Source organism: Salmo salar, chromosome ssa23, assembly GCF_905237065.1.
Source record: "Salmo salar chromosome ssa23, Ssal_v3.1, whole genome shotgun sequence".
NCBI classification, from domain to species: domain Eukaryota; kingdom Metazoa; phylum Chordata; class Actinopteri; order Salmoniformes; family Salmonidae; genus Salmo; species Salmo salar.
The window spans coordinates 27,955,505-27,970,496 of NC_059464.1; the positions used below are offsets into that span (position 1 = coordinate 27,955,505).

Here is a 14,992-nt window from a genome sequence, read left to right on the forward strand (position 1 = left end):
TCTTCATCCTGATCTAGATGAATGAAGCTGTCAGTTGGTCAGACTTGGGTTGCAATGCACTTGGAATTATAACAGATTTCTCTGCCACATCCTTCCAGGGACAGTGCAATGATACTGTGTAATTTGTGCATTTTAAAAAGTAATTAGTGATGCAAGTCAGTTATTCTGTCTGAGTAGCAACCATTGCTCTCCCTTCTTGTGCCAGACAGTGCAAGGACACTAAGGTAAACAAATATGAACTAAACCACATCAGTCAGAACATTAAGCCATACATTTGCATAATTAGTAAGGAGAAAACATTTTGTTTTACAGTTGGACATTTTCCTAAGAATGTTGCATAAAAACAGATTTTTGGCAAGGAAATAATACACAAAAGGTTATAACTGTTGTAATTGGCTCTTCCCTTGAGGTAAGTATACAGCCATAGAGGTATTCGGAAAATGCATCAAACAGATTCCAAAAGGTTTATTAATACTTCATCGATGGCATAAAAATACATAATATGGCAGTATATATATATATATATATACACACACACACAATTGTATTGATTGGTCAAAGCTACCATTCGTTTAAAATGACAGAAAATAGTGCAAAACCTTCTGTATCCCAAATGGCTGAACATAACTTGCCAGGTAAGAAAATAGACAAATCCCAAGCCCAAAATATAAAATAAAGCAGTTTGAGCTTAACTTTAAGAGAATGTTATGTAATAAAAAAATACATTAGATGAAAGAACTACAGAAAAGTGCAATGCCAAAATATACAGAAAAAAGTGAAACATGGATACAAAATGTTATGAGCACTTCGTACAAACCTAATGAACGAGGTAGACAAATCACACTTAGTAACAAATGTAATCCCTAATAAAACTCAAACGTTTTAAAGTTTGAATACTGTATACTCTGTCAATGGTAGTGTATGAATGTAGATCAATTGCAACATTGACTGAAAAACACCAAATCTAATCTTGTTTGCTTTAGTTTCTCTTTAGTCTCTTATTATACTCCATAAGATAGCCCAAAGTAACTTAATTGGTGCACTGAATACCTACTGCAGTATTTTCAAAATAACATACACAAAAACATATTACTCAACATAAAATATGCAAATCATAAGTTGTAAACAAAGTTGTAGTGTGATGAAAAATATGAAAGCGTTCAGACATGCCATCTAACTTGTTACCTGCTTGAGCTTCTTCTTCCTGTCCTTCATCGACATGTTCTCGTCTTTGACCAGGCTCTCCAGCAGGTCAGCAATCGCAGCCTGGGACAAACTCAGCTTCTGCTCCTCAAACTCTTTGGTGCTGATCCGTCTACAAAAGGAGTGGACGGGCATGGGGGCACCAACACTGCCTGGGTATGTTATCTCGGGGAGGAAAGAGAACAGGCTCATACACACATCTCATACACATCAATGTAAGCAGTTGAAAAAAAAAATAGAAAATTGATCATGGAAGCCTTATAAAAATAAAAGTGACAGTACTACTGTACCTGCACTTTCCTGAGGTAGGCGATGTGGTCCTGGACAGCGTTCTGCAGATAGACGGGCACCTGGAGGATCTCCTGGTGATGATCCATGATGAAGGAGACTAGTCTGGTGGCCAGCAGCTCATCTAGGTCCATCTCCTCCTTACAGCCCAGCACGCAGTGAGAGAACATATGCGCCATCTGAAAACGCAATGGAATTGAATAATGGAGTTGAGGACATGTTCATTTCATGCTCTTTTTAGGTTTACCATGTTCAGATCACCCAGAATTGTAAAACCTGTTTCTCCTCACCAGTGTGTGTGTTGCTATTGCGTCATGGAGCCGAGGCAGGTCCACGTTCTGACTCATCCGGGAGATCATTCTCATCAGCAGCTGGAGCTTCCTCCGGCTGGCAGGAGGCAGCAACAGGGTGCAGAGCTGCAGAGCCTCAATGGCCACCTGCTCCAACTGAGGCTGGAGGAGGCCTTCACACACAGAATGGGTGTGTGAATTTGGCCCTTTGTACACATCAGATCATAAAGATACACACAAGCACTAGGACTTGAGGCTAATGAAATACATTGAAGTGACTGAAGCATCCGTGTGATTAACTGTAAGAAATACATGTATATTGCAATGGCAAAAAGCAATTGCTTCTCACTACAGTAATACCTACTTGTACAAGTTACTAAATGTAATGTAATTATATCTAGGCATAAGGAGTATCAAGGCAGACTTTAAACAGAGCAGTTTAAAGTTCTGAGAGCATCCATATGGATACATTTGAAATTCTTGCAGTGATAACCTTAAAGGACAATTAGATTCTCACCCCACATTAATGAAGGCCCACTGAGTAATGTTAGTCAGGTGTTAAGACATGCAAAAGCACAACACACAAGCATTCAGTTAAAATGGCGCCGAAGAGGATGGCTGACGTTTTACATGCCCGTAACCAAACTGTGCAATTGTGTACATAACGTTGCTGCTACTGCCTCTTATGACCGAAAATTACTTCTGGACATCAGAACTGGGATTACTCACCACGAACTGGAAGAAGCTTTTTCCTTTAACGAGTCCAACGAGAAAGACATACCGCTCTCCCGGGAACAGGCCTAGAGCCCCGTCATCTGCGTGAAAAGACAGCGGAAAAGAGGACGCGGATCGGGCTGCCTTTTGAGAATTCGTAGGCGAGAATCCCACTGCCATCAATTCTACTTGCTAACATACAATCATTGGAAAATAAAATTGATGACCTATGATTATCCTACCAACGGGACATTAAGTACTGTAATATCTTATGTTTCACTGAGACGTGGCTGAACGACAACACGGATAATAGAGCTGGAGACATTTTCAATGCACCGGCAGAACAGAGAAGTTACGTCTGGTAAGACGAGGGGTGGGGGTCTCTTTGTCAATAACAGCTGGTGCGCGATATCTAATAAAGAAGTCTTGAGGTATTGCACCTTATGATAAGCTGTAGACCACACTACCAACCAAGAGAGTTCTCATCTATATTATTCGTAGCAGTATATTTACTACTACAGACCGATGCTGGCACTAAGACAGCGCTCAACCAACTCTATAAGGCCATAAGCATCTGACTGAATGAGGGATTGTCCATTGGTAGGGAGATGCCGATTCTGGCGCAGTGAGTGCTACCCTCTACAGATGTCACACCTGAACTGGTGTCACAACTACGAGGAGTTGCCATGGTGACAAAGCCTTGGGATTCAGAGTTAGGGCAGCTGTCTGGCTGAGAGTGTTTTATTCTGAGGTAGAGTGCTATACTTGCTGCCATTGTTACTTTTGCAGGACGCCAGACTCTCGGAAGACTGGAACAACTTGAGTCGGGAGCATAAGTTGGACTCTGGCAATTCATCCAAGATTCTCTCCAGGGAACAACTCCTGGGTCTGAGCCTAATGGACAAGGCTCCACTGCACTCTGACCGGGACAGGCTCAGACTGCTGCCTTCAAGGACATCCTCAGAACTGTTCGGAAGGAGTTCTGGGGATCCCCAGAACTGGCCCTTCAGCCTGGCAGGCCCATCTGGGGGACCCTCCTGGTACAACCTGTCTTCAAAGCCGCAAACATGGACTGGGCCTTCGAGCGGAACACTTCTCTCATTGGTGAGTCGCCATCATCAAAAGCCTCCTTCCGAATTATGCTGAACAGCAGAGATTCGGTAGATTTGAATTGGTTAACAGCACTGTACATGTGAGGGTTTTTTGCAGGCTGGGGGTAGCTGGGCTGCTCTTGTTTTTTTCACTTTCCTCTGTTTTAGGAGCCACAATGTAGCCACATAAAACTAGCAAGGGACCAGACAAAAACAGAACTTGTGAAGCCGGCAGGACATAAACAAAAAGAGTGGGCACATTTGGGGGGGGAGCTAAATTGGACACACGAGTTAGTAATAACAAGTCACAGCGCAGTTGAGACATCCTCTGTTATGAGGCAAATAAACCAGTTGCAGTTTCATGCTGCTTGTATTAGATCTGGTCAATCTTATTGTTCAACTGGAGAGTGGAGATATGTCTCAAACAATATCTCATCCAAAAGAAGTTGTTTTCCCATTTACAGAGGCATTTCATAGAGAAGGATGAAAATGCAAAACACCATTCACATTACTCATTTTAACTAATGTAAACCTGAAACCATTAACCACACCTGAGATGTGTCCTCTAATTTACAAATGACTGCAAATGTTACTGGACAAGTTGCTAAAGATGGAGTGCAAATGACATTACGGGTGAATTTACCATTTGCTAAGCCCCACCCTGGAATTTGGGGCAACCAATGGCAGCACTGAAATGGATAGCAACGGTTTTCAAGTCAGACACATCAGTGGGGGGTCTTTAACAATGAACCAAGAGCACTTGCTACTGTGATTCCTGAAATGCAGAGTGTTGGAGTATTCTTCCAATCTGAAATTATACTTTTGTTACATTGTTTGCTAGCTCAGCTAGTTAGCCCAGTCTCATAGACCAAACATTGCCAATGCTAGCCAGCCACTCAATATAACTTGTTCTCTAAATGCATGTTAGCCAGCCAAGTTATGAATACAACTCCCATCTGCTGTCAACATCAGGGTATGATTTGAGAGCTCTAGCTAGTTAGCGCCATGCTGACAGTAAATTCAGAGCCATTCAATGGCTAGCCACATTATATCCAATTTCCTGATTAGCAAGGGGTAGTCGGTTTTTGAATACACAATGGAATTGAACAGAGTTTGAGCGCAACAGTAACCAAAGGGGGCAGGGCTTAGAGAAGGGAACATTTTATCCAGATTTTAGTAACACCTTAGGTTAGGGAGGAACAGAGAAACCATTGAAATTGAGTGTCATACAATTTCACCTTTAACAATAAGGCATTAAATTCAAAAGCTTGCCAAATGTATACATACCCAAGATGTTGACAAACAACTTGTAGTATTCAGATGTGAGAAGTGGCCGAGGGAGGCAATAGAAGTAGTCAGAGACTGTTTTAAACACATCCCTCTCAAACCCAGGATAGGATGGCTGGCTGGCATCATACTTCGGCCCTAGAATGGTATGGGTGATATTTGACATGTTGGTCTGAAACCAAAGCTCTCATATTGAGTCTTGTTTCGTATGAGGGGAAATATTCATACAATACACCAAAAAAAAAAGTTACTTACAGTTTGCAAGACTTTTCATTGCAGACAAAACCCAGTGTGGGAGGTCATCTGTGGGGAAAAAGCTTCAATGAGGTCCAGCAGGCCGCACTGAAATGGGTTACATTTCCTCGCCGTCGAAATGTGCAAATTAAGTCCCATTTATTGTTTTTGGAATTTAATGCTCTTTCACTGTCTAGCTTTCATTTCGGTGATTATTAGCGTGCTGGACACAGTCAAGAAACTATGAATGTACGTCCTTTATCATTTCTACACACCCACGGGTCGGATTGGACCCCCTAGCGGGCTGGATCTGTCCTGCGGGCAGTATGTTTGATACCCCTGGTCTACACTGTATAGACAGAGTGAAGATATAAAATCAGACCTACCCGTCTTATCCTCAAGTGTAACAACCCCATGCTTGTTCACATTGGTCATGTTGTACACAATGTTTTGAGGATTGACGTGTCTTGGATCCAAAACATCCTCAAGTGAGGTCAATCCCAATGTTTTCTGCAGGCTGAAAACATGAAATGGCAATGAATTAAGGATCTAATCATTCAAACTTTTGAGAAGGATTTAAAGGAATTTAAGAGTGGATCTTACTGTGTGAGAGTGATGCCTCTCCAAACATCCTGGATATATTCCTCTGTTAGTACTCTGGGCTGTACCACTTCTATCACAGGCTCAGTCTCCATATCTTGTTTTGAGGGATCCACATTTTCCTGTGAAAAATAATCATCTGTCAATTATGTAGACAAGTGAGGAAGTCATAACAGAGATATTGCGGTTGCCCGGCTACCCATCCACAGCGCTCCGGCCAAACGAATGATAGAGGACTCGTGCTCAAAAGCTTGTTTAAGCAGGAGAAGCTCCATTGAGGACTTCCACAATTTTAAAGTATTCAACTGGGTGAGACTTCCTATGGATCTGATAATTCCATCCAGGTCATCAGGAGGGATCAGCCAATGAATTACACTCATGAGAAAACATTCCATATCTGCAGGTGGCAGTAAATCGCCAACCTTGAATATATCTGTTCAAGCACACTCCAGGTGGCAGTATGCACCATTTCAGTTTGTTTACCAACTCAGAAGTAGAAGAAAATAAACTACTTCAAAAATGGAGATGGCCTCAATGGCACTGCCCGTGCGCTCACAGACACCATAATGGGACAGATGCAGAGTCATCGATCATTCAACGGTCTGGATTTGCCTCCCTCCCCGACAACTTCTGGAATGCGAAACACTGACCATTCTGATTGGTCCCGGAAACCAATGGGGTGGGCCATAACTGGCCTACATGATGACGTTATCAACTTTGATACTAATTCTCAGATGTTAGAGATGATCCAATCGCTGATTAATTTGTTTTGTACAATGGCCCTCATGTTCACTTCATGTACACTACCTGACCAAAAGTATGTGGACACCTGCTTGTCGAACATCTCATTCCAAAAATCATGGGCATTAATATGGAGTTGGTCCCCCCTTTGCTGCTATAAAAAGCCTCCACTCTTCTGGGAAGGCTTTCCACTAGATGTTGGAACATTGCTGCAGGGACTTGCTTCCATTCAGCCACAAGAGCATTAGTGAGGTTGGGCACGGATATTGGGTGATTAGGCCTGGCTCGCAGTCGGCGTTCCAATTCATCCATAAGGTGTTCGATTGGGTTGAGGTCAAGGTTCTGCAGGCAAGTCAACTTCTTCCACACTGATCAACAAACCATTTCTGTATGGACCTCGCTTTGTGCATGGGGGCTTTGTCATGCTGAAACAGGAAAGGGAAAGGGGGATACCTAGTCAGTTGTACAACAATGCCTTCAACTGAAATGTGTCTTCTGCATTTAACCCAACACTTCTGAATCAGAGAGGTGCAGGGGGCTGCCTTAAAAATCGACATCCACATCGTCGGCACCCGGGGAACAGTGGATTAACTGCCTTGCTCAGGGGCAGAACAGATTTTTACCTTTCGGTTACTGGCCCAATGCTCTAACCACTAGGCTACCTGCCACCCTCCCACAAACTGTTGCCGCAAAGTTGGAAGCACAGAATCATCTACAATGTCATTGTATGCTGTAGAGTTAAGATTTCCCTTCACTGGAACTAAGGGGCCTAGTCCAACCATGAAAAACAGGCCCAGACCATTATTCCTTCTCCACCAACATTTACAGTTGGCACTATGCATTCAGGCAGGTAGCGTTCTCCTGGCATCCACCAAACCCAGATTTATCCGTCAAACTGCCAGATGGCGAAGCATGATTCATCACTCCAGAGAGCACGTTTCCACTGCTCCGGAGTCCAATGGCTGCGAGCTTAATACTACACCAGCCAACGCTTGGCACTGCGCCTGGTGATCTTAGGCTTGTGTGCGGCTGCTCGACCATGGAAACCCATTTCATGAAGCTCCTGACAAACAGTTATTGTGCCGACGTTGCTTCCAGAGGCAGTTTGGAACTCGGTAGTGGGTGTTGTAACCGAGGACAGACAATCATTATGCGCTTCAGGATTCGGCAGTTCCGGTTCTGTGAGCTTATGTGGCCGACCACTTTGCGGCAGAGATGTTTTCCACTTCACAATAACAGCACTTACAGTTGACCGGGGCAGCTCATTAGGCCATAATAGGGGTACATTTACAACATCAACAGTACTTACTACAGTATCTTTGTCCAGTTTCTTGGAACCCCTACATTTGAAGAAGCCTTCCTTTTCCCTCATTGAGAAACTCTTCTTTACTGATGCAGGCCCTGACGCAAGTGGGCAATGGGGAATTCCCTTCAAAAGAGATTAAGGGAACCTAGGACATTCAAGGTGAAATAATTTAAATACATTTGTGAAAACAAATGTATTGTCAATCATATACACAGTAAGGAAACGAGTCAGACAAATATCATGTAAAGTGTATGCTTTGATATTGCATGTTTACAGATTCTACAATTCTTTAAAAGATAAACACACGAAATAGATAATTTACATGTAGAGATGGCAGTTGTCCTCTAAATCTTCTGAACCCCATCTGCCCTTTACATCCTCGATCACATGATTCTTGAGGAACTTCTTCAGCAGCTGGACAGTCTGTTGCCTGGTGACATCTGGTCCGAAGTTACTATTGTTCCTGAGCAGTTCATGCAACCAGTCGACAGCTGCCACCGCAGTAAAACAGTTCCCATACACTCTGAAGTGCTGCCGATGTTTTTGCAGAGGCATCCCCGCTCGGAAAAGCTTTGCAACTTCATTCCACTGCAAATGGAAAATGTAAATAGCTGTATGCATGCATGCCTACAGTACTTTCTAAAAGATTAGCTAATTATCTGTAACATTGCATTTGGGTTAAAGTCCCAGTGCAGTCAAAAACATGATTTGTGTGATATTAATGTTTACACACTAGGAGGTTGGAATACTACTGTGAAAAAGATGCCATTTTAGTGTAAGAGCTGTTTGAAAAGACTGAGTTTTGGCCTGCCTGGGGACATAAATTAGCTAATAGACCAATAAGAAAGACAGTTCCAAAACTCTGCCTATAGGGCTCCAAAAGGACACACCCCTCTTTCACAATTTCGGTTCTGGAACTGACACTCACTCATTTGTAGCATACTAAATTTCAACAACATGTGGTCGCGTGTTTCCAAACATTGAATGGGTACATATACATACATATACACACATATATATACTGCTAAAAAAAATAAAGGGAACACTTAAACAACAATGTAACTCCAAGTCAATCACACTTCTGTGAAATCAAACTGTCCACTTAGGAAGCAACACTGATTGACAATAAATTTCACATGCTGTTATGCAAATGGAATAGACAACAGGAGGAAATTATTGGCAATAAGCAAGACACCCCCAATAAAGGAGTGGTTCTGCAGGTGGAGACCACAGACCACTTCTCAGTTCCTATGCTTCCTGGCTGATGTTTTGGTCACTTTTGAATGCTGGCGGTGCTTTCTCTCTAGTGGTAGCATGAAACGGAGTCTACAACCCACACAAGTGGCTCAGGTAGTGCAGCTCATCCAGGATGGCACACCAATGCGAGCTGTGGCAAGAAGGTTTGCTGTGTCTGTCAGCGTAGTGTCCAGAGCATGGAGGCGCTACCAGGAGACAGGCCAGTACATCAGGAGACGTGGAGGAGGCCGTAGGAGGGCAACAACCCAGCAGCAGGACCGCTACCTCCGCCTTTGTGCAAGGAGGAGCACTGCCAGAGCCCTGCAAAATGACCTCCAGCAGGCCACAAATGTGCATGTGTCTGCTCAAACGGTCAGAAACAGACTCCATGAGGGTGGTATGAGGGCCCGACGTCCACAGGTGGGGGTTGTGCTTACAGCACAAAACCGTGCAGGACGTTTGGCATTTGCCAGAGAACACCAAGATTGGCAAATTCGCCACTGGCGCCCTGTGCTCTTCACAGATGAAAGCAGGTTCACACTGAGCACGTGACAGACGTGACAGAGTCTGGAGATGCCGTGGAGAACGTTCTGCTGCCTGCAACATCCTCCAGCATGACCGGTTTGGCGGTGGGTCAGTCATGGTGTGGGGTGGCATTTCTTTGGGGTGCCGCACAGCCCTCCATGTGCTCGCCAGAGGTAGCCTGACTGCCATTAGGTACCGAGATGAGATCCTCAGACCCCTTGTGAGACCATATGCTCGTGCGGTTGGCCCTGGGTTCCTCCTAATGCAAGACCTCATGTGGCTGGAGTGTGTCAGCAGTTCCTGCAAGAGGAATTTTCTTTCTTGTTTACCATTTTAATTGAAAACAATCACAGTAAGGTTACCCAGAAATGACTTGATATTGAGATGAAAACAGCTACATTGGACCTTTAAACTATGTAGTTAAACTGATTAAGGCACATCCTGAAACATTGGCAAGCAAGCAAACTATCAGGACAGAGGCATATACACAGTATACAAAACACCCTTCCTAATATTGAGTATATTTGCCCTCAGAACAGCCTCAATTCATCAGGGCATGGACTTTACAAGGTGTTGAAAGCATTCCCCATTAGCATTAAAATATTCCCCATGTAATGTTATGTAACTGAATGTCTAGAATGAGCATTATGATGCATTTACGTTACACTTCAACATTCTATGGCAGCCATGTTAGCTCCCCATTAACATTACATGGGGAATATTTAAACACAATAATCTGGGTGGTTAGAGCCCTGAATGCTGATTTGCTGACAGCCTTGGTTTATCAGACCGTATACCACGCATATGACAAAATATTTATTTTCATTGTTCTAATTACATTAGTAACCAGTTTATAATTGCAATAAAGGTGACCTCATGTTTCCAGACAAAACAGTAAGGAAGAGTTAGTGCATATAAGAAGACACCTTTGTGACATTTTTGTTGGATTTGGATTTATGACTTTCGCTGTTCGGCTCGCCTCAAGAAAATTGTGTGCCCGAAATTCGGGAGCGGAAGTCACCCCATCGTCCGTGATTGGTAAACTGTACGGATTCTTCAATAAAGTAGTCATTCAACGAGAGACAATACTGTGCCAACCATCTTAGTTAGATGTACAATTTCGCAACTAAGATTTACAGCAAAAACATACAAATTAATGACCGAATTCTTGAGTTACCTTAGATTAATTCTGACTATTTTGAGGAAGTGGATACTGCCTACGATGGCTCAAAATGTACTGTTTGTTTTCTATTTTTCAAGTGTCCTTTTAAGGGAGCATGCAAACTCTAGGTTCGCATAGCCAACGTCAGCTAGTCGCCAGCAGAACTGAAATATGCTGATATCTTCAGGCACCTCGGGGTTTGTGGTATTTTACCAATATACCACGGCTAAGGTATCCAGGTACTCAGCGTTGCGTCATATTAAAGAACAACCCGTACCATTCGAACACATCGACAGCTATTTGCATTTTGGTACAGCAGAATTATATTCATTTACAATGAAACGCTGCGTTTGCATTGCGTTCGGTGTGGTGCATACGGAACGTATGCGTCAAACTGTATGCTTAGACGGCTTGACAGAAATGGTAGCAGAAAGTCAATGTCGAACTTTTGTAGCATACACATCCGGATGATGCTGGTACTATTTGCGCAATGACACTGTCGGTGTGTTCGAAGCGTCAGCCATGGCATATTGGCCACATACTACTACCCCCCGCCCAGCCTTATTGATTGACTATGTAACGGCTTGTTTAGAAATAAAACAATCTTCAACATTCTAAAAGATGGCCAAATTATTCGTAAGGCTCTGTATCGAGAGCTTGACTGCTAATCCTAACATATTGCTGGCTCATGGCTGTCTGTCTGGCTAAAAATTAAACATAAAAGACAGTGTTATTTTGCATTTTGAGTGATCTGCACAGATCTTAGTTAGCTACTTCCCAGTCAACTTGCAGCATTATTTCACGACATTGTATTGGCTAGCAAGCTAACTGTTAAGTTAACTTGATAACAAGAAAAGATTACAAGTTTTGTCGCCCTGTAAGGACCGGGAGTGACATGCGAACTCATAATATTGAAGCTAGAAACGAAGACAATCAACGTGCAAAAACACACATTGTCTTAGTTTGTTGTTAGCAGGGGACCAACTTGCCGCAGTCACAGATCGAATTAAGGGTTCAGTGGCGTTCCACACTATTTAAATAACGAGCTTGTTCTGGAGGCAGCTGATTGGACAACATTTGTCACGTGACTATTCATAGGCGGACAAATTAAATAAAAGAGTACTGTACAAATATGTGACACATTTGACAAGACTCATGAGTGATTATGCTAACACGGGCAACAATGTATCAAATCTCATCAGAGATTATCAAAATGATATCATGTAGCAGTGAATTGTGAGAACCAGAATTTATAGTGAAACATTGAATGTAGACTGCCACCTGGTGCATGCACTATGATCCTACAACCAACAAAGCAGTACATACAGTAAGCCACTAGAAGCTGTTGTTTTGGCTTAGTTTAGTTAAAACAGGCAGTGGCTTGTGTGGTTGTTGTCCTTGATGATCTTTTTGCCCTTCCTGTGACATCGGGTGGTGTAGGTGTCCTGGAGGGCAGGTAGTTTGCCCCGAGTGATGCGTTGTGCAGACCTCACTACCCTCTGGAGAGCCTTACGGTTGTGGGCGGAGCAGTTGCCGTACCAGTCGGTAATTCAGCCCAACAGGATGCTCTCGACTGTGCATCTGTAAAAGTTTGTGAGTGTTTGGGGTGACAAGCCGAATTTCTTCAGCCTCCTGAGGTTGAAGAGGCGCTGTTGCGCCTTCTTCACCACGCTGTCTGTGTGGGTGGACCATTTCAGTTTGTCCGTGATGTGTACGCCGAGGAACTTAAAACTTTCCACCTTCTCCACTGCTGTCCCGTCGATGTGGATAGGGGGGTGGTCCGTCTTCTGTTTCCTGAAGTCCACGATCATCTCCTTTGTTTTGTTGATGTTGAGTGTGAGGTTATTTTCCTGACTCCACACTCCGAGGGCCCTCACCTCCTCCCTGTAGACCATCTCGTCATTGTTGGTAATCAAGCCAACCACTGTAGTGTTGTCTGCAAACTTGATGATTGAGTTGGAGGCGTGCATGGCCACACAGTCATGGGTGAACAGGGAGTACAGGAGTGGGCTGAGAAAACACCCTTGTGGGGCCCCAGTGTTAAGGATCAGTGGGGTAGAGATGTTGTTTCCTACCCTCACCACCTGGGGGTGGCCCGTCAGAAAGTCCAGGACCCAGTTGCATAGGGCAGGGTCGAGACCCAGGGTCTCGAGTTTGGAGGGTACTATGGTGTTAAATGCTGAGCTGTAATCGATGAACAGCATTCTTACATAGGTATTCCTCTTTTCCAGATGGGTTAGGGCAGTGTGCAGTGTGATTGCGATTGCGTCGTCTGTGGACCTATTGGGGCGGTAAGCAAATTGGAATGGGTCTAGGGTGTCAGGTAGGATGGAGGTCATATGATCCTTGACTAGTCTCTCAAAACACTTCATGATGACGGAAGTGAGTGCTACGGGGTGATAGTCGTTTAGCTCAGTTACCTTAGCTTTCTTGGGAACAGGAACAATGGTGGCCCTCTTGAAGCATGTGGGAACAGCAGACTGGGATAGGGAGAGATTGAATATGTTCATAAACACACCAGCCAGCTTTAAATTTAAATGTTTTACTCACGTTGGCTGCGGTGATGGAGAGCCCACAGGTTTTGGTAGCGGGCCGTGTCAGTGGCACTGTATTCTCCTCAAAGCGAGCAAAGAAGTGGTTTAGTTTGTCTGGGAGCAAGACATCGGTGTCCACGACAGGGCTGGTTTTCTTTTTGTAATCCGTGATTAACTGTAGACCCTGCCACATACGTCTCGTGTCTGAGGTGTTGAATTGCCACTCTACTTTGTCTCTATACTGACACTTAGCTTGTTTGATTGCCTTGCGGAGGAAATAGCTACACTGTTTGTATTCGGTCATGTTTCCTGTTGCCTTGCCATGATTAAAAGCAGTAGTTCGCGCTTTCAGTTTTGCGTGAATGCTGCCATCAATCCACGGTTTCTGGTTATGGAAGGTTTTAATAGTCACCATGGGTACAACATCACCGATGCACTTGCTAATAAACTCGCTCACCGAATCAGCGTATACATCAATGTTGTTGTCTGAGGCTATCTGGAACATATCCCAGTCCACATGATTGAAGCGATCTTGAAGCGTGGAATCAGATTGGTCAGACCAGCATTGAACAGACCTGAGCACATGCGTATCCTGTTTCAGTTTTTGTCTATAGGCTGGGAGTAACAAAATGGAGTCGTGGTCAGATTTGCCAAAAGGAGGGCGAGGGAGGGCTTTGTATGCGACACGGAAGTTAGAGTAGCAATGATCCAGAATTTTTGCCAGCCTGGGTTGCGCATTCGATATGCTGATAAAATGCTGATAAAAAATGATCACACCACGACTCGTTAATCATAAAGGCATACACCCCCGTCCTTCTTCTTACCAGAGAGATGTTTATTTTTGTTGGCGCGATGTGTGAAGAAACCGGGTGGCTGTACCGACTCTGAAAACGTATCCCGAGTGAGCCATGTTTCCATGAAACAGAGAATGTTACAATCTCTGATGTCTCTCTGGAAGGCAACCCTTGCTTGAATTTCGTCTACCTTGTTGTCAAGAGACTGGACATTGTCGAGTAGTATACTCGGGAGCGGTGAGCGATGTGCCCGTCTACGGAGCCTGACCAGAAGACCGCTCCGTCTGCCCCTTCTGCGGCGCCGTTGTTTTGGGTCGCCTACTGGGATCCGATCCATAGTCCTGGGTGGTGGTCCAAACAGAGGATCCGCTTTGGGAAAGTTGTATTCCTGGTCGTAATGTTGGTAAGTTGACATTGCTCTTATATCCAATAGTTATTCCCGGCTGTATGTAATAAGATTTAAGATTTACTGGGGTAACAGTGTAATGTGTATGTAATAATACATAAAAAAATTTAATACTGCATAGCTTCCTGAGAACGCGAAGCGAGGCGACCATCTCTGTCGGCGCCATCATTATCATCGCAAGACACACTGGTTGATGCTTATTTATAAAACCCTCTCACTTCCCCCTATCGGAGATATCTACTGCAGCCCTCATCCTCCACTTAGACACCCGCTCTGCCAGTCACATTCTGTTAAAGGTCCCCAAAGCACACACATCCCTGGGTCGCTCGTCTTTTCAGTTCGCTGCAGCTAACGACTGGAACGAGCTGCAATTAACACTCAAACTGGACAGTTTATCTCATTCTCTTAATTCAAAGACTCAATCATGGACACTTTTACTGACAGTTGTGGCTGCTTTGCGTGATGTGTTGTTGTCTCTACCTTCTTGCCCTTTGTGCTGTTGTCTGTGCCCAATAATGTTTGTACCATGTTTTGTGCTGCTACCATGTTGTGCTCCTACCATGCTGTGTTGTCATGTGTTG

General features: G+C 44.0%; 1 pseudogene; it reads right to left on the bottom strand.

Moving 5' to 3' along the window:
* Positions 1-925: 925 nt before the first annotated feature.
* LOC106584251 (DEP domain-containing protein 1A-like) lies at positions 926-11,665 on the bottom strand (annotated as a pseudogene).
* Between the last annotated feature and the right edge of the window lie 3,327 nt (positions 11,666-14,992).